At 35.4% G+C, this 21,533-nt stretch overlaps 1 protein-coding gene across 2 annotated transcripts in view; it reads left to right on the top strand.

The window, feature by feature from the left end:
* Positions 1-1,954: 1,954 nt before the first annotated feature.
* DMRTA1 (DMRT like family A1) overlaps positions 1,955-21,533 on the top strand; it is a 40,721-nt gene continuing 21,142 nt past the window's right edge. The window contains exons 1-3 of one of the 2 annotated variants that reach the window (XM_081569311.1): positions 1,955-2,221; positions 5,021-5,119; positions 11,501-11,530. The gene's annotated coding sequence lies outside the window, so the exon portion shown is untranslated. The remainder of the gene's footprint in view (positions 2,222-5,020; positions 5,120-11,500; positions 11,531-21,533) is intronic. The other variant, XM_081569321.1, reaches the window with a different exon arrangement.

Raw genomic sequence — 21,533 nt, 5'->3', positions numbered from 1 at the left:
TCAATAAGATCTTTTTAGAAAACATGCCAGTGGCATTTAAAGGTAAATAACAGGTGTATTTTACATAAAGACCTCTTTGTTCTCATTTCCTTTTACTGAAATTAAGATGTGATGATAAGTGCTGTATCAGTTTTTAACCTCCAACTGTCTCACTATTATGTAACAAGAGGGAAAAAAAGAAATTAAGAAAAAGGGCAGATTACATAAGGAAATCTTTATTTATTTGAAAAGACAAAATGTGATTCAGATATTGCTCTTACCAATGGGAAAGAGACCTAAGAAGTCCATTATACCCAGAAAGGCAGCTCTGTTACCTTTGCACCTGAAGCTTTGTCTGAGTTCTTACCTGTAGTTATCTGCAAAAATCTCAATAGGCCTACATTCATAGCTGCTAGGTTTATAGATTTGGGATCTTCCTTGTTGTGAAGTGAGCTCCAAAATTGCGATTAGATAGACGTCCCATTTCCAATCCCTCCCAGCTGTTAACACTGGATGGCTTTTCAGATCTCTCAGTTCTGTGGAAATAAAGAGGTACAGTATAAGAATCCACCAAATCTCAGGCTAGCTACCATAGTTTTGCTCTGCAAATATGAGTTGAACTTGTGTTTATTTTTCTCATAAACCAAAAAGGGCTAATAGCATTAAGATTTCCAGAAAGACTCAAGCTTGGATATATGTTTTGCTACAAACAAAATAAAACACTAGTAAAAAGGCCACAGTTACACTTCTAGAAAGTCCCTTTTGAAGATTTTTTCCCCCTTATATATGAAAGCACAGAATTGAGACCAGGTTGGGGGCAGTAAACAATAAAGGCCAGAATTTTACAATTTGTTATATCCTTTTTTGGGGGTGGTAGGAAATTTTCCCTGAATATAATCCTGATGAAGCCTTCTCTGAGTCATTTTGAGGACAAGTTTAGTGGCCCCTTTGGGACTTGTATTTGAACTCAGAGCTAGGATATTCTAATTTTGTCATTGTATTTGGGGCATTACTGAGAAAGAACCTGCTTTCTCAGTAGGTTTTTACTGAGAAAAATGTTTGTAGCTGTCCTCAAGAGAATCTCAAGGACGTTTCTATCTTAGAAATTATCTTTTTATTTTTGGTAATTGTTAGTATACTTGTCCGTGTCTCTCCAGAAATGATAAGGTCCTTGATGTTGGAAATGTTTTTATTTCTAACACCCAGTTAAGTTTAGGCACATGTTCCTCACTTAGAACATTTGGTAAGAGCATACATGACTGGATTAATGAAATAGCAAGTGCAAACATCAAATATACTAAGTACACATGATCCAAACAATAGACTGAATTTATATTTCTTTGCTTTGGTTATTTATTACACACATACTATTATGTTGTATATACTTCAGTATGTATTGAAAGGGCTTCCCAGGTGGCACAAGTGGTAAAGAACCTGCTTGCCAATGCAAGAGACATAAGAGAGGTGGGTTTGATCCCTGGGTTGGGAAGATTCCCTGGACGAGGGCATGGCAATCCACTCCAATATTCTTGCCTAGAGAACCCCATGTTCAGAGGAGCCCGGCAGGTTACAGTCCATAGGGTTCAGAAGAGTCCGGCACGACTGAAGTGACTTATCAGGCTCCCATGCATGTATTGAAAAAGTCTCTTCTTTAGAGTTCAAGATAGCTCTTTGTTCAGGCATTTCATTCCTCTGTGCAGTTGTTTCCAACCATAAAACATCTGCAAATATTTTTACAAGGAAAATTGAACAGTGTCTGTATAGTATGTTGTTTCTGAATATATATATTCAATCAGAAATAATATATATACTTTATATGTATTATTTACCTGGCCCCTCTCAAAAAGGGGAGGAAGTAAGCACACCTGCCAGGGGAAGCTGGATCTTCTGGAATCTCACGGGATCTTGTGGAAATCTCACGGGATTTCACAGAATCCTGTGGGATCTCAGGATCTCGCGGGAACTCGGGGGTTTCACAGGGAGACCTTGGAGTTATGGAATGAGAAATACCTGGGTGCTGTGGGTGACAAGAGGCTTCGCTTTCCACTCTTGTCCCTGAAGAGTTTAGCTTTTGTCACCTCTCTAGCAAACTGCAGCGTCTCGCACCATCCCCCTCGCCTCAGGGGCCCTGCCAAGTGCGGGCGACTCTGGCCCAAAAGTCGCCAGAGTCACTCTTCAAACAGAGTAGCGAAGTGAACTGAACTTTTGGAGCCGCAAATCCGGTTAGCGCCGCAGACTTTTGGTGAGGAACTGCTGGGGCCCAAGCTGATGTCTGCTGGGTCCAACGTGACCGAAACTCAAACTGTTGTCTGTGGGGCCAGCTGTTTTTCCCTTCGGCCGTGAGGGAGCTAGAATTCATCCCACGAGACCACGGCTGTCGCTCTCTGAAGAGCAGCCTCAGGGCATTGCTTTCTCTGATCCGCCCAAGGCGGGCAGCCTGCGATGGCGGGGCTGTTCTCTTCACCCAGTCCCTGTGAGGAAATGTTCTCTTCTTTTAAATACGCCCGAGAGCGGGGGCTAGGTGGGACCGGGTGGGTAGAGTGTTGAGTTTTCCAGGGACGCTAACAGGGAACAGGTGGAGCCTGCAGTGTGCGCATTGTGGCTTGGCTGTGGTATCCTCCTCAGGTACTTAATTATGAGTAATAAAATTTGTGGGGGTAGCACGACCTTATGAAATTAGGTAAGACCGAGAGTTGTAAATATAAAACTATAGGATGGAAATAAGAAAAGCGAAGATATTAACAAGTAAGATTATAGGACTTCTCTTAGCCACTTCCAGTGCAGGGGTCCCGGTTTGTTGGGCACCTTAGAGTTCACGTGCCCGGGGCTGAAAAAAGGATCTTGCCTATTAGCAAGAGAAGTCAAGATCCTGCGTGGCACAGCCAGACCCAGCGCAGCCAAATAAATAAGTTAAAGAAAAAGAGATTATAAAAGCTGTTTCAGAACACTTCCCAGTCACAAGACAAACTAAGCTAATACATATTTAGCGATCTCTCCACCCGCATTGCACTACTCGTTGTCAGGCTTAAGGGAAATAACGGGCAATTCACATGAGCTACAAATAAACAAACTCAGCATCAGAAAGCCCAGTGTGCAAGTTGGTACTGTGACAAACCAAGATGGTGCTTGTAGTCTACGTAAAGTGCAGGGACTAGGGATTTAACACCAAGAAATGTGATCCTGGCTAACAAGAGTTGGAGAGTTGCAATTAAAACCCTAATGTAAAGCTGGAAACATAAAGGGCTTCAAACTTTTTAAAAGATCGCTAAAAAGACTCCTCAGTGGAATAGAGAAATAAGAGTATAGAGTTTAGAAGGAAGAGAAAAATCTATAAATAATAGAAATCCCAAGCATTATTCACAGATAAAACTCAGGTTCAAACTACTTGCATTATAGTTTCAGGCTGAGAAATTAGCATTCTTTCCTGTACTAGTGAAACTCCTGAGATTCATAGCAAAATTAAGTACAAAATGGGAATTTTCCCTTCCAAAGTCGCAAGACTTATAGAAAAGGTAATTTGGACTAAGATGAGTAGATAACAACAACAAAATATTATACAAGCCACACATGAAAACAATTTACCGTAAAGGAGTTTCAATAGAAACACAAAACAGGAAGATTAACCTCAAAGAACGTAAGGAAATGTAATAATTGGAAAAGATTTGGAAATAAAATTCAAGGGAGAAGATAGGATGGAAACTATAGTGAGGTACTAGGATCTATATATATAAAGAACTCTCAGATTTGATAATCACATGGAATTCTAGAAATAGTTTTTGAAATTTAAGATATACCCTCAAAAATAATTATATAGCAGATGAGACAAGACTAGGATAAGAGAACTGAAAATAAGTTTGAGGAACTTACCAGAATGCACAGAAAGAGTTAAAAAAGGGTAGGTTGAGACACAAAGGACACAATAATAGATTGAGGAGAATTAATAGCGGAAAGGAAATTTCTGAAAAAGTGGCTATGAATTTTCCAATGTCAAAGTCATTAGGTGGAAGAAGTGCACTGTGTCAAGCAGAAATTTGTAGATAATATGTATATTATATATCTAATATGTATAAATTATATATGTATATAATCCATCACACAGAATGATAAGCATCTTAAACAGTGGAGACTCAGGTTACCGACAAAAAAACAATTATATTCAGTTTGGAACACTAGTAAGCAGCAAAAGAAGCTGAAAGAAAATTGAATAATATAGTCAAAGTTTAAAATTCTGTGCACAGTGGAACTTTTATAGGAATGAAGCAAAAAGAGAGACATTTTCAGATAAAGTTTGAGAGATTTGCCACTAACAGTCTCTTACTGAAATAATAAAACATCTGATTCAGAAAAAATAGAGAAAAAGGAGCAAGTTATCAGATACATGGAAAAATCCATAGATAGTAATGAGTAATTTTGTGTTTAAAAAGACATTGAAAGTGTCTAAAAATAAATACTAGAAAAAATGTAATACCTTATTTGGTGGAAAGTTTTGTTTCTTATTTGGGAGGAAGGCAGAAAATATTGATTACAGTTAGATATTATTAAATGAAGTATGCAGATTAAAAGTTAAATATTGTGAAGAAAGGACTAAAACCCTTTTTAAATAAGAGTAAAAAAATGATTATGGAAAATGTAATCATAGCAACTGAAGGTGGAAAGGAGACAAAAATAAAGCAAAGAAAAAGTTTGGTAAAGTAAGAACAAAAAATGATAGTACAAACAAATACAACATAATGGTAATTACAGTAAAAAATAAATAGATTAAATTCACTCATTATAAGACATTTTCACATAGAAATCCTTTCTGAATTATCAGGGTATATACTGGACAAGAGTCCTACTTGTACTTAGGCAAACTCATGTTTATAGAGTGAATTTATATTCCTCATTGAGAAACCATCCCAGTCACTCCAGGCTAAGAGTTTCATCTTTTAAAAAGTCCAGTGAAAATGGAGTGATAATTAATTTTAGTTGATGATTACTCTTTTTAAACTGTGAGTTTGGTTTTTGTAAACCAAAATTTATATATCTTTTTTTTTAATAGGGCCACAAGTAATTGATCTCTTTATTTGTTTAAGAAGAGATAATTCAAGTAGATAGATACAACCTATATTTGCAGTAAAGATTTGGGGGCACAGATGAGGTAAGTAGTGCTTGTTATATAAGGCTGATAAACTACCTCTAATAAAAGCTTTTAAGAATATTCAGTAGAATGAATTTATATGTGCTGTTCCTATCATACACATTTATTTTTCTTTTCTAAGATACTTGAATTTAGAATTTTCAGTAATATCTCAAATATTTTTTACTCGGGAAATTCCAAGCAGTTTGGGCTCATTTTTCTATTAAATATTTTTTCCCTCATTGAGTATCTAGGTCTGAGCTATGTTCTCTTATTAACAAAATTTGTCGTGAGCTTACTTCTTTTTTTTCCCCAAATATTACAAACTTACACCAAGCTCATATCATGCTGAATTGTTTAAAATGTTATGCCAATACAACTTTCTTCTTCATCATTTGAAAAATTTTCTTTTCTCTCTCTGGTATGTGATGTGCTATCCTTAGATGTAGATCCTAAAAAGCCCTGGAGAACTAGGGCTTTATCCATAGTCCTTTTCAGCTTTCCACTACAAATATTCTCTCTTACTGTGAACTGAGATTATATGAACTTCAAAAGGGATTTTCCTGGAAGTTTATTTTAACTTTGAGAAACACAGTCTTATTTAGAATATTGTGCAAAATTTGCTCCTTTAATTCAAAGATTGCAGTTTGATTAACGAAATATATATTACAATATTACATAATTTTCTCTTGCTACCATGAATATTTTTTGTGGTTATGTAAGTGTGACTTTATATTTTCTTAATGAGATAGAGGAAGAAACTAGTGTTTACTGAACATTGGTTATTTTACCAGACTGTAGCAGGCATATTACATAAACAGTTTAACAGTTTTAATTCCATGAGTTAGTTTTAATTTTCCCCATATTCTAGAAGAGAAAAACAAGTATTTGCTGAAGTCACAATGTTTTTGTCTTCCACATCCTAGTCTAAAAGGTATGACATTGATTTCATTTATTGAGTATTCTAATAAAATTATTTTTTTCTTGCCGTAAGTTTCTTTATAGGTGCTTTACTTTAAAGGCAAAGAGTTTATTTTTGTAAGGCATTGGTAGTTTAGAATACTTTCATAATTCTATATCCTGTGCTACTTTCTATAAACATTTAGTTTTATACATGACAGTTTTTATTTGAGACAGTTTGCCCTGTAATATCTTCTTGTAAAACCTTAGATATAGTTATTTAAAATAGTATTTTCAACAGTTACTATAGTGTATTATTTTAGAGAATGTAAATGTAGACTCCTAAATATAGACTCCATTTGTTGGTGTGTGTGTGTGTATAAAATTCAGGCAAAATTCTCATACAAAAGATTGCAAGAATTCAAAGTACAATTTGATAAGTTCTGGCGTATGAACAAACCTGTGAAATCATAATCATAATCAAGATAGGAAACATATACATCCTCCCAACCTCAGTTTTCTCCTATATCTTTGTAATAACTTTTTTAATCCCGTCTCTTCTTTCATCTCCAGGAAACAATTGACCTGCTTTCTGTCATCACAGATTAGTTTGCATTTTCTAGAGTTTGATGAAATGGATTATATAGCATGTACTTACTTTGGGTGTGAGGGGGTGGATAGTTTCTAGATTCTGTCACAAAGCATAATATTTTGAGATTAATTCAAACTGTAATATATATCAATAGTGTATTCCTTTTTTACTGCTGAGTAATATTCCATTATATAAATATACCACCGTTTGTTTACTTACTCACCTGTAGTTAATTGGCATTTGGTTTATTTTCAGTTTGGGGCCATTACTAATGGAATTTCTGTAGCTGTTCATGTACAAGACTTTGTGTGGATATATGTTTTCTCTTGATCAAATACCTAGGAGGGGAATGGCTGGATCATATGTTATGAGTATCTTAAACTTTTTAAGAAACAAAGTGGTTTGCAAAGTAGTTGTGTCATTTTAGATTCTCACCAGAAGTATATAAAAATTCTAGTCTCCCCACATCATTCTTAAACTGGTATCGTGAGTCTTTTTAATTTTACCCATCCTTTTAGACATCTAGTGATATCTAATTGAGGTTTTAATTAGGATTCCCCTCATGACATGTTGAGCATCTATTCATGTATTTATTACCATCTACACATCTTATTTGGGACTTCCCTGGTGGCTCAGATGGTAAAGAATATGCCTGTAATATAGGAGACTCAGATTTGATCCCTGATCAGGAAGATCCCCTGGAGAAGGGAATGGCAAAGCACTCCAGTATTCTTGCCTGGAGAATTCCAAGGACAGAGGAGCTGGTGTGCTACAATCCATGGGGTCACAAAGAGTTGGACATGACTGAGCAAGTAACTTTTCATACATCTTATTTAATGAATTGTCTGTTCAAATTGTTGCCCATTTTTATTTGATTATTTGACTTAAGGTTTTTGATATTCTTTGTTTGTTCTGGATACAAGTCCTTTGATATATGTTTTGTGTATTTTCTCCAAGTCAGTGGTTGAGTCTTTTCAGTCTTTCAAAGAAGTCTTTTGAAGTATAGGCCTTTTTAATTTTGATTAAGTATAATTTGTCTTGAAATCATGTAGCTAGTACCATAATTTTGTTCTTTTTATTAAAAGTCATCTTGGCTCCTCTAGTTCTTTTGCATTTTCATATGAACTTCTGAGTTAATTTGATGATTTCAAAAGAAGGCATACTTGGATTGTGTTGAGTATACAGATCACTTTGGGGAGAATTGACGTTTTAATAATGTTGAGTGTTGTAAGGGATGAATCTGGCTTATGAACCTTTATTTTTCAGACACTATTTTTTAATTTCTCGCAACAAAAGTTTCATAGTTTTCAAGTGTACACATCTTTCATATTTTTGTCAGATTTCCCCTTAATTAGTTAATATTTTTGATTCTTTTAAAATTATTTTATTAAATTTCAATTTCTGGTTATTTATTGAAAGTTTATAGAAATACAATTGATTTTTGCATATTGATTCTCTATTCTACAATCTTGTTATACTTCCTTGTTAATTCTAGTAGCCTTCTTATAGACTCCATTGCATTTTCTCAACAGTTGATCTTGCTGTCTGTGAATAAAAACAGTTTGGCTTCATCCTTTCAGATCTGGAGGCCCTTTTCTTTCTCCCCTCCCCAAACTCATTTTCTGCTTGATTATAATAGCTAAAATTCTTAGTACATTGCTGATTAATAGTATCTTGTTCTTTATCTCAGGGAGCAAATATTCAATGTTTCACCATTATGTTTTTACCTATAGGTGTTCTTTATCATTTTGAGAAATTTTCTTCTACTCCTAATTTCTTGAATAGTTTTGATTAGAAATAAATGTTAACATTTGCCAAATATTTTTTTCTGCCTCTGTTGAGAAAATCTTTTTTTTTTTTTACTTTCTTAATATATGATTTTGAAATGTTAAACAACCACTGAATTTCTAGGATAAATCCCTTAATGTATTATTACCCTCTTTATGTATTTTTGCCAAACTTTTACTTAGAATTTTTGCATCTATATTCATAAGGGCTATTAGTCTATAATTTCTTTTTCTATTGTGATGTTTTTGTCTAGTGTGGATATTAGGACAGTGCCGATTTCATAGGATGCATATAAAAATTTTTTTCTTCTTTTTTCTGGAAGTGCTTGTATAGGATTATCTTTTTCTTAAATATTTGGTAGAATTAACTGTTTTTCCATCTGTTCCTGTTCAGGTGTTCTCTTATTATCATTTTAATATCTGTAGAATCTGGAGTGATGTCACATCTTCCTGATATTGTTAACTTGAATCTTCTCTTTTTTTCCTTTACTTTGCTTGTGGGTTTATTGGTCATCTCAAAAATCAGCTTTTAATTTCGGTAATTTTCTGTGTTGTTTTTGCTTCCTATTTGATTGATTCCCTCTTTGATCTTTATTATTTCCTTTCTCCTGCTCATTTAAGTTTAATCTTCTCTTCCTCTTGTAGATTCTTAAGAGAGTATCTGAAGTCATTTATTTCTTATTTTCTAATATTGACATTTAGTACTATAAATTTTCCTCCTAAGTTCTATGTTGAGGACATGACAAATTATATGTTATGTTTATATTTGGGTTAAAATTGCGCTGTTTAAGTGTTCTTTGATCAATGAGTTACTTAGAAGTATGTTAATTTTTCTCAAATATTTGGAGATTTTCCAGGTTTGTTTCTATTACTGATTTCTAATTTAATTCCACAGTAGGCAGAGATCATAGGTTGTATGACATGAATACTTTTAAATTTTAAGACTTATTTTATGGTGCAGAATATGGTCTAATTGATAAATCCCTATGCGTTTCACTTGCAATGATTGTGAATTCTGCTATTACTAGATAGTGTTCATGTTGGTTGATAGCATCATTTAAGTCCACTATATTATCACTGATTTTCTGTATACTCCTAGTGATTTTGAAGAAAGGGGCACAAACATTTCTAATTCTGTTTGTGGACTTGTTTGTTTCTCCTTGCTGTTTTATTAGTTTTGGTTCAGGTACACATGCATGCTAAGTTGCTTCAGTCGTTTTGGAATTTTGCAACTCCATGGACACCAGCCTGACAGGCTTCTCTGTCCGTGGGATTTCCCAGGCAAGAATACTGGAGTGGGTTGCCATTTCCTTCTCTAGGGGATCTTTCCAGTCCAGGGATTGAACCCATATCTCCTGCATTGGCAGGCGGATTCTTTACCACTGAACTACCAGGGAAGCAAGCCCACATATCCCTGTGGAATGTAATAAATAAATATTACATAAGTAAGCAACTGTGTTTGTGACTAGCCTGAATTGTTAGGAAATGTTTCCCTATACTGTGTTGAATTTTCCACTTTGCAAATGTTGCCCAAAGTGGTACAGAATATATGATCTATTATTTTTTTTTATCTTACTGAAGAAACTCGGTTGGTCCCAAGCAAGTCTTTATCATCTTACTCTCAAATATAATTTGCTCAATTCAACAATTATTTACTGAGCCTTTATGATGTTCCAGATAGTAGGAATGAAGGACATGGTTCAAAAGATGAAAGATTTGGTCCCTATCCTCAAGAAGCTCACAGTTATTAATATTCATGAAAGGAAATTGTGAGACACTTTGATGTACTTTGTATGGTATCATTATATAAGTGACAATTTCTTTTTTTTTTTTTTGCCTCTATCCCTTTGCCTTCTCTTGTTTTTACAGATAAGGGAATAGAGACATTTCTTACATTCCAACTTTGATTCCATTCCTTAACTTTTATAAATTTTGTTTATATTGTCAACAAAAATAACCATTAACTATTTCTGGAACTGACAATATTCATTAAAAGAGAGCCTTAATCCATGTCCTCACATTACTACTGAGGGAAAGTAATTTCTGATCCAGTTTCCACAGGTGGAAGAACTGGCATGAATACTTTCAAATGATCTATCCACTCATTTGATCTTTTTTCCCCCTTAGAAATATGAGTACTTGCTCTGGTTAAATCGTCAAGACCTTGGTATCTTTTGGGTGATGTATCCTAGTGGATAGTAGAATTAGTCCATTCAAAGGTAGTATGGGGTGGGAACAGGTTCATCCCTTATCTCTGGCTTTGTTAGATCTAGTTGTCATCAGGTGAAGAGGCACTTGTGCTTCAATCAAGTGCATTGTAGATCTTCTAGATATGTGTCCTCTGTACTGGAAGTAACTATATACTCCTGAATCTCTTCCAGAAACTGAAAAAGTATGTCAGATCATACTTGTTTTGTAGCCTGTTGTCTTCCATTTAAGAAGTGAGAGTGCATTCACCAAAGTAGATGCATTCACCAACTTATTAATAGCTCTAGAAAGGGGCTTTGTGTTCTGGGAATAATTTCCCACCATTAATAAAATAAATAATTTTAATTTGATTTTTCATTACTTTTATCTTTATTAGTAAACTTTCATTGAGCATCTACTGTGTGCTAAATGGTGAGAATACAGTGGTGAATGAGATAGGTTTTCTAAAAAGGATTAAAAAAAGGAAAAAAAGTGAAGAAACTGTAAAATATTGAAAATAAAAGGGGATATGTGATAGAGAGTGGCTGGGGAGCTCTTTAAGTTACATAGTTAGAGAAGTCCTCTTTGAGAAGTGACATTAGTGCTTAAGATGCCAGTTAATGTGAGGAAACAACTAAATATGGGAATACACGTAAGGGAAGATCTGGAGGAAAAGTGTCACTGGTGGAGGAAACAGACACTATCAAAACCCATGAACTTAATACAGTAGAAGGATAGAAAAAAACTGAGGATGACTAGGGAGCATTTAGCTGAGGCAAAATAATTGGTAGTGTCACCACTGATGCTCTTTTTTGTCTTCTTTATTTCATCCGTACTCATTTCCTGTCAATACTTCCAACTACTCTTTCTTTTGAGCCTTACTTTCTTCATATAGTATTCTAGAATGTCTTATACAACTTTTTTTTTTCTTTTTAGTGGAATGTAACCACTTCACATGAATTCAGAGTGAGTAATATTTTTCTTTCCTAAAAGATTCTAACTAGCATAGAGTAGTGTGTATTTTTTCAATCTTTTTTGGAAGTCTTTACATGCTACTGCTGCTGCTGCTGCTAAGTCTTTACATATGTTGATCTGTATCCCTGAATCCAAAATTACCTCTGATATTTGAACATAAAATATTCTGTTTTGAACTTTTTCACAAGGGAGCTTTAACATTAGCATTAAAAAAACTATAGACTATTTTATGAAACTTATGCTCTTCTTTGTATTTTCTGTTTATAAACTGAATGTTTTTGTTGTTTTTCTTCTTTATGTCTGTAGGTTTTTCCAGATTTTAGTTTAGTTCTGACAATAGTTATTACTCTCAGCAGTCATTCTACTATACAGTTATAGTAAGCAATCCTTAACATATTCATAGCATTTATAGAATAAATGGTTCTTTATCTGATAATTTCTCAGGAGAAAAGTAATCCTTGGATGTGGAAGTGGGATTCCTCAGCTAAATGCATGTTTGACATAGTCAGGTACCTAAATAGGCAGTTGTTCCACTACTGAAAATTGTCTGGGTGGAATGCCTAGGCACTGGTGATGGTCTTAAAAGAAAATAAGAGACGTCTGTCAGGGTCCTTCAAGCAGTTCAGCTTTGTAATCAGACCATATGAATTCCTTAGTGAAAGATAAGAAAAAATCCTGCTACCCATTAGGACAATCACTCAATGGTGATAAAGCAAATGTTTAAATAAGGTACACATATTATGTCTGTCAGTTTGTCATTTAGTGAAGTGGTGGCGTGCACTGAAGAGGGGGTTAAGGAACAGATGAGAGAGAGGAAGGAAGAAGAAGAGGAAGAATCCTGCTAGACCTGAGTCTATGAGCCATAGAAGCAATGGCTTAAAATAACAATGTGGCAGCCTAAGACACTGTTGCAGGTCTGAAAGAGAAGCTGCAATTTTCTAATTTTGAAAGACTAGGTTCTGAGAAGGCAATGGCACCCCACTCCAGTACTCTTGCCTGGAAAATCCCATGGATGGAGGAGCCTGGTAGGCTGCAGTCCATGGGGTCGCGAAGAGTCGGACACGACTGAGTGACTTCACTTTCACTTTTCACTTTCATGCATTGGAGAAGGAAATGGCAACCCACTCCGTTGTTCTTGCCTGGAGAATCCCAGGGACGGCAGAGCCTGGTGGGCTGCCATCTATGGGGTCGCACAGAGTTGGACACGACTGAAGTGACTTAGCAGCAGCAGCAGCAGGTTTATGGACTCTATGGGAGAGGACGAGGGCGGGATGATATGGGAGAATAGCATTGAAACATGTAAATTATCTTATGTGAAATGAATCGCCAGTCCAGGTTCGATGCATGATACAGGGTGCTCAGGGCTGGTGCACCGGGATGACCCGGAGGGATGGGATGGGGAGGGAGGTGGGAGGGGAGTTCTGGAAGGGGAAAATATGTACACCCATGGTGGATTCATGTCAATGTATGGCAAAACAAATACAATATTGTAAAGTTAAAAAATAGAAAATAAACTAATTAAAAATGCAAAAAAAAGTTAAAAAATAGATAAACTAATTTGAAATTAAAAAAATAAAAATAAAAAATAATTAAAAAAAAATAAAAGACTAGGTTAGTGGCTAGTGAACCATGATTGATAGAGACACCATAATTTGCACTCCCTATCTCTCACATGCATAATTTTTGTGAGCACTAGGAGCATTTGGTCAGGATATATAAGTTTTTGTGGTGCATATCAAGAGAATAATTTTCCTAAGGAGCTATTTTTGTTTGTTTGTTTGGCTGTGATGTAATGGAAAGTATGTGTTTTGTGTTTGGTACTGGGCAAATCATTAGGTCTCTCTGAAGCCTGATTGCTTCATCTGTAAAATGATTACAGTAATGCTTTGAAGAGTTGTTATAGGAACTAGAAATCATGTATGTAAAATGCATGACAGATATAGCTGTCATTAGTTTTGGTGGAGGTTTCTCTTGGTAGTTGTTGAGGATGTTATTGATGACCTATCTTGTGATTACTGTGGGACTCCAAAGCGAGAATTCTTCATGAAAATTTAATAGGAATATCTGAAAGCCTGAAAATTGATTCAACTCAATGTCTTTGGACTAAGAGATTGTAACTACAGTGCCACTGGAGTGTCTACAGTGTCTACGGGATATTTGCATTTAGGGATATCTAAGCAACTTGGTGGACAGCCTCCACTGTTCATTTTATCAGAAGGATGCCCTGTGAGGACTTAACATACAGACTCATGTGTGTGTACACACGAATGTTTTATAAATTGAATGTGCATGAGGAGGGAGCTACACCTGGCTTTGAGCAGGTATTTGCTCCATGCCAACTACCTTATTCTTTATGGGAGAATATAAATCTTAAATAAAATAACAGGCAAACTTTTAGGTATATTGTTAATAGTCAAAATCAAGGCTTCAAAATCTGCTTACAGGGTAACCCCAGAGAATCCATAGATGGAGATGGACTTGAGAGGGTCCTTGGAACCCATGAACTCTATATGTGAAATTTTTTTATGTGCATTTTCCTGGGTTGAATTTTCATAGTTTCTATTTTCAGAAAGTTCTCTGATCATAAGAAAGTTAAGAATTTCTGTTCTATAGTATCAAATAAGATAAGATAAAACTGACTGATCTTAAAAGCTTTTGAATATCTGCTATTTAGGGGGACAGGTGGTCTTTTTCAGTTGGATCTATTCATTCTTTGAATTACCACCACCAGAAAATGAATAGCAGTAAAATGGTTGTAAAATATCAACTTAAATAGTCCCCACTGTTTCCATTTAACGTTTTTTTTCAGGCTCTCTTCCTGTTTGGTTCCTCTTTTGCTTCTAAAATTTCTATATTGAATTGTGATAGTTTTTAGGTACTGAGATAAACTAATAAAGATGAGTCATATCAGAGAAAATAGAATAAAAAGATAGCTAGCTGGCTGAAAAGGACTCTAGAGAGTATTATGGGAATTTATAAAGAGATCTGTAAAATTAGGCATAAGGTAGTTTGAGAACTGATGAAATAAAGGCTGATTCACAGAAGTTCCTGCATGGCAAATTGTGTGCCAGTTCATTACTTTGAGGAATCAAAAGCAATAATTCCTACATTATGATTTTGGGGAAAATATCTCTTTAAGAATTCAGTTGCTGAGTGTTGAAACTTGAAAATTGAAAAAAAAATTTACATTAAGATAGTATTAGAGAACATATATTATGTTTAAACCTGTTATACATATATATTGTCTTGTTTAATTTTCACGAACACTCAATGATAAAAATACTCTTTCATTTCAATTTTAATGATGAGGAAATTGATGATTAGATAGATTAGGCAACTTGACAGAAGTCTGACCACAAATCATAAAGCCAGGAATCAAAGTCAATTGACTCATTGTGCTACTGACAAAGAAGAGACTGTAAAATCTCAAATACATAAATTGCTAAAGGATACAGTGTAGCTTTGTTGATGATTAATATGGATAATGCCATTACTAAACATTATACTAGTTAATGAATAAAGTATTACTGTTGCACTAATAATAGTGATTTAAGAAGTAAGACATCCAAAACAGGAATCATTCATGACTCAGTGCCTTTCTGCCTGTGTTTACAGTCATTCTCACCTCCCACAGTGGATACTATATTATTTTTAATTCCCTTCATGGATTTCAACATAGTATTGTTTAATTTTAAGCAGCTCTAACATTATTTTGTAAGATGCATTTGAAGACTTGTACTGGTAAGCTTCAGTAAATTTGGCACGTCATTGTAACCTTTCATTTTGTACTGGGAGACATGTACTTTGAAGTCTGTGGGAGAGACTGGCATCAAAAAGCCAGTGTCATATACATAATGAAATAAAAAAGTAATAAAGTATCATATTGCTTCATTAGAGAAAAAAAGGAGAAACTATTCTATTTCATGATTGGTATGTTTCAAGGGAAATGGACATGTTTCTGATGTATTTTTTTGTGAAACCTAACTGCTGATTCAGAAGAATGTTTCGAAGTATAGTTAAACATGAGGAAAATAATACGTCTACATCACTTCATGGCAAATAGATGGGGAAAAAGTGGAAACAGTGTCAGACTTTATTTTCCTGGGCTCCAAAATCACTGCAGATGGTGACTGCAGCCACAGAATTAAAAAAGACACTTGCTCTTGGAAGAAAAGTTATGACAAACCTAGACAGTGCATTAAAAAGCAGAGAGATCACTTTGCTGGCAAAGGTCCATATAGTCAAAGTTATGGTTTTTCCAGTAGTCATGTGTGTATGTGAGAGCTGAACCATAAAGAAAGCTGAGCACCAAAACTGATGCTTTTGAATTGTGGTGCAGAAGACTCTTAAGAGTCCTTTGGACTGCAAGGAGATCAAACCAGTCACTCTTAAAGGAAATCAACCCTGAATATTCATTAGAAGGACTGGTTCTGAAGCTGAAGCTCCAATACTTTGGCCACCTGATGTGAAAAGTTGACTCATTGGAAAAGACCTTGATGCTGGGAAAGCTTGAGGACAAGAGAAGGGGGCAATAGAAGATGGGATGGTTGGATGGCATCCCTGACTCAATGGACATTAGTGTGAGCAAACTCAGGGAGATAGTGAAGGACAGGGAATGCTTTCCTGGCATGCTGCAGTTTATGCAGTTGCAAAGAGTTGAACACAACCCCACTCACAGGGAGCAAGCTCCACAATAAAGAGGAACCACAAACTTCCAGCCTACGAAAGGCCACCTCAAACACAGCAATCTAAACAAGATGACAAGGCAGAGAAATATTCAGCAAGTGAAGGAACATGATAAATGCCCACCAAACCAAACAAAAGAGGAGGAGATGGGGAGTCTACCCGAAAAAGAATCCAGAATAGTGATAGTAAAGATGATCCAAAATCGTGAAAACAAAATGGAGTTACAGATAAATAGACTAGAGACAAGGATTGAGAAGATGCAAGAAATGTTTAACAAGGACCTAGAAGAAATAAAAGAATCAATCAATAATGAATAATGCATTAACTGAGATCAAAAGCCCTCTGGAGGGAACCAATAGTAGAATAACTGAGGCAGAAGATAGAATAAGTGAGGTGGAAGATAGAATGGTGGAAATAAATGAAGCAGAGAGGAAAAAAGAATTAAAAGAAATGAGGACAATCCGAGAGGCCTCTGGGATGATGTTAAACGCCCCAACATTCGAATCATAGGAGTCCCAGAAGAAGAAGACAAAAAGAAAGGGCATGAGAAAATACTTGAGGAGACAATAGTTGAAAACTTCCCTAAAATGGGGAAGGAAATAGCCACCCAAGTCCAGGAAACCCAGAGAGTCCCAAACAGGATGAACCCAAGGTGAAACACCCCAAGACACATATTAATCAAATTAATGAAGATCAAACACAAAGAGCAAATATTAAAAGCAGCAAAGGAAAAGCAACAAATAACACAAAAGGGGATCCTCATAGGGATAACAGCTGATCTTTCAAAAGAAACTCTTCAGGCCAGAAGGGAATGTCAGGACATACTTAAAGTGATCAAAGAGAAAAACCTGCAACCCAGGTTACTGTACCCAGCAAGGATCTCATTCAAATATGAAGAAGAAATCAAAAGCTTCACAGACAAGCAAAAGCTTAGAGAATTCAGCACCACCAAACCAGCTCTTCAACAAATGCTAAAGGATCTTCCCTAGAAAGGAAACACAGAAAAGGTTTATTTTTATTTTTTAACTTTACAATATTGTATTTGTTTTGCCATACATTGACATGAATCCACCATGGGTGTTCATGTTTTCCCCTTCCAGAACCCTCCTCCCACCTCCCTCCCCATCCCATCCCTCCGAGTCATCCTGGTGCGCCAGCCCCGAGCACCCTGTATCATGCATTGAACCTGGACTGGTGATTCGTTTCACATATGATAATTTACATGCTTCAATGCCATTCTCCCATATCATCCCGCCCTCGCCCTCAATAGCCAGGACATGGAAGCAGCCTAGATGCCCATCAGCAGATGAATGGATAAGGAAGCTGTGGTACCTATACACAATGGAATATTACTCAGCCATTAAAAAGAATACATTTGAATCAGTTCTAATGAGGTGGATGAAACTAGAGCCTATTACACAGAGTGAAGTAAGCCAGAAAGAAAAATACCAATACAGTATATTAATACATATATATGGCATTTAGTTAATTGGTAAAGAAAACCCTGTATGCGAGACATCAAAAGAGACACAGATAAATAGAACAGAAAAGGTTTATAAACTTGAACTCAAAACAGCAAAGTAAATGGCAATGGGATCATACTTATCAAAATTACCTTAAATGTAAATGGGTCAAATGCCCCAACCAAAAGACAAAGACTGGCTGAATGGATAAAAAAACAAGACCCCTATATATGCTGTCTATAAGAGACCACCGCAAACCAAGGGACACATACAGACCGAAAGGGAAGGGTTGGAAAAAGATATTTCATGCAAATGTAGACCAAAAAGAAGCAGGAGTAGGAATACTCATATCAGATAAAATAGACTTTGAAATAAAGTCCATGAAAAGAGACAAAGAAGGACACTACATAATGATCAAAAGATCAATCCAAGAAGAAGATATAACAATTATATATGCACCCAACATAGGAGCACCACAATATGTATGGCAAATGCTATCAAGTCTGAAAGGGGAAATTAACAGTAACACAATAATAGTGAGAGACTAATACCCCACTCACACCTAGGGATAGGTCAACCAAACAGAAAATTAGCAAGGAAACACAAACTTTAAATGATACAATGGACTATTTAGACTTATTGATATTTATAGGATATTTCACCTCAAAACAATGAATTTCACCTGCTCTCAAGTGCAGACAGAACCTTCTCCAGGATAGATCACATCCTGGGCCATAAATCTAGCCTTGGTAAATTCAAAAAAATTGAAATCATTTCAAGCATCTTTTCTAATCATAATGCAGTAAGATTAGATGTCAACTACAGGAAAAATCTATTAAAAATAAAAACATATGGAGGCTAAACAACATGCTTCTGAATAACCAACAAATCACAGAAGAAATCAAAATATGCATAGAAACAAATGAAAATGAAAACATGACAACCCAAAACCTATGGGATTCAGTAAAAGCAGTGCTAAGAGGAAGGTTCATAACAATACAAACTTACCTCAAGAAGAGAAAAATCAAATAAATAATCTAATTTTACACCTAAAGCAACTAGAAAAGGAAGAAATGAAGAACCCCAGGGTTAGTAGAAGGAAAGAACTCATAAAAATTAGGGCAGAAATAAATGAAAAAGAAACAAAGGAGACTATAGCAAAAATCAACAAAACTAAAAGCTGGTTCTTCGAGAAGATAAATAAAATAGACAAACCATTAGCCAGACTCATCAAGAAAAAAAGGGAGAAGAATCAAATTGACAAAATTAGAAATGAAAATGGAGAAATCAAACAGACAACAGAGAAATACAAAGGATTATGAGAGACTACTATCAGCAACTACATGATGATAAAATGGACAACTTGGAAGAAATGGAAGAATTCTAAGAAAAATATAATCTTCCAAAACTGAACCAGGAAGAAATGGAAAATCTTAACAGACCCATCACAAGCCCAGAAATCAAAACTGTAATCAAAAATATTCCAACAAACAAAAGCCCAGGACCAGATGACTTCACAGCTGAATTCTACCAAAAATTTAGAGAAGAGTAACATCTATCCTACTCAAACTCTTCCAGAAAATTGCAGAGGAAGGTAAACTGCCAAATTAATTGTATGAGCCCACCATCACCCTAATACCAAAACCAGACAAAGATGCCAAAAAAAGAGAAAACTACAGGCCAATATCACTGATGAACATAGATGCAAAAATCCTCAACAAAATTCTAGCAAACAGAATCCAACAACATATTAAAAAGATCATACATCGTGACTAAGTGGGCTTTATCCCAGGGATGCAAGGATCCTTTAATATCCACAAATCAATAAATGTGATATACCACATTAACAAATTGAAAGATAAAAACTGTATGATTATCTCAATAGATGCAGAGAAAGCCTTTGACAAATGCAACATCCATTTATGATAAACAACCCTCCAGAAAGCAGGCATAGAAGGAACATACCTCAACATAATAAAACCCAGAGCAAATTTTATCCTCAATGGCAAAAAATTGAAAGCATTTCCCCTAAAGTCAGGAACAACACAAGGGTGCCCACTCTCACCACTCCTATTCAACACAGTTTTGGAAGTTTTAGCCACAGCAATTAGAGAAGAAAAAGGAATAAAAGGAATCCAGATTGGAAAAGAAGAAGTAAAACTCTCACTGTTTGCAGATGACATGATCCTCTACATAGGAAACCCTAAAGACTCCACCAGAAAATGACTATAGCTAATCAATGAATATAGTAAAGTTGCAGGATATAAAATTAACACACAGAAATCCCTTGCATTCCTCTACACTAACAATGAGAAAACAGAAAGAGAAATTAAGGAAACAATTCCATTCACCATTGCAACAAAAAGAATAAAATAATTAGGAATAAATCTACCTAAAGAAACAAAAGGCTTATATATAGAAAAGTATAAAACACTGGTGAAAGAAATCAAAGAGGACACAAATAGATGGAGAAATTTACCATGTTCATGGATTGGAAGAGTCAATATAGTGACAATGAGTATACTACCCAAAGCAATCTATAGATTCAATGCAATCCCTATCATGCTACCAACGATATTTTTCAGAGAACTAGAACAAATAATTTCACAATTTGTATGGAAATACAAAAAAACCTCAAATAGCCAAAGCAATCTTGAGAAAGAAGAATGGAACTGGAGGAATCAACCTGCCTGACTTCAGGCTATGCTACAAAGCTACGGTCATCAAGACGGTATGGTACTGGCACAAAGACAGAAATATAGCTCAATGGAACAAAATAGAAAGCCCAGGGTAAATCCACGCACCTATGGACACCTTATCTTTGACAAAGGAGGCAAGAATATACAATGGAGAAAAGAAAATCTCTTTAACAAGTGGTTCTGGGAAAGTTGGTCAACCACATATAAAAGAATGAAACTAGAACACTTTCTAACACCATACACAAAAATAAACTCAAAATGGATTAAAGATCTAAATGAAAGGCCAGAAACTATAAAACTCCTAGAGGAAAATATAGGCAAACACCCTTTGACATAAATCATACCAGGATCCTCTATGACCCAACTCCCAGAGTTATGGAAACAGAAGCTAAAATAGACAAATTTGATCTAATTGAACTTAAAAGCTTTTGCACAATCCACAAACTATGAGCAAGGTGAAAAGGCAGCCTTCAGAATGGGAGAAAATAGCAAACGAAGCAACTGACAAAGAATTAATCTCAAAATATACAAGCAGCTCATGCAGCTCAATACCAGAAAAATTAATGACCCAGTCAAAATATGGGCCAAAGAACTGAACAGACATCTCTCCAAAGAAGACATACAGATGGCTAACAAACACATGAAAAGATTCTCAGCATCACTCATTATCAGAGAAATGCAAATCAAAACCACAATGAGGTACCATCTCACACCGGTCAGAATGGCTACTATTAAAAAGTCTACAAGAAATCTGGATTTATATATCAACTTTCTACATTTGTTCTGTTATTTCAAAATAGCAGGCATGATAACTATCTTACAGGAATGTTATGGGGATTAAATGAGATGCTATAACTAAACTACCTAGCATGGTTATTGGCGCAAAATAAAAATTGAATAAAGTAATGGAAATTTATGTAAAAATTAAGGCAGCCATTTAAGCAGAGTGAAGAGTTAAAGAGCATGTAAAGAAATAAAACAAACAGTTTGAGAAAGACAATATCAAACATTTTGCCTTTAAAAACAGTGCTTGAAATACTCATTGCCAAACTAATCGGATAAAAAGCTTGCTTTAATCTAGAGTATAAAAAGAGCAATTTGAGAACTAGTCTCAGGGAGGGCAAAGGTTCTGCCTATATCTGTGAA

This window comes from Giraffa tippelskirchi, chromosome 1, assembly GCF_054371585.1.
Source record: "Giraffa tippelskirchi isolate mGirTip1 chromosome 1, T2T-mGirTip1v1.2.pri, whole genome shotgun sequence".
Lineage (NCBI taxonomy): Eukaryota > Metazoa > Chordata > Mammalia > Artiodactyla > Giraffidae > Giraffa > Giraffa tippelskirchi.
Note: the sequence above shows the minus strand (reverse complement) of the source record. Positions and strands in the feature narration are given on the sequence as shown.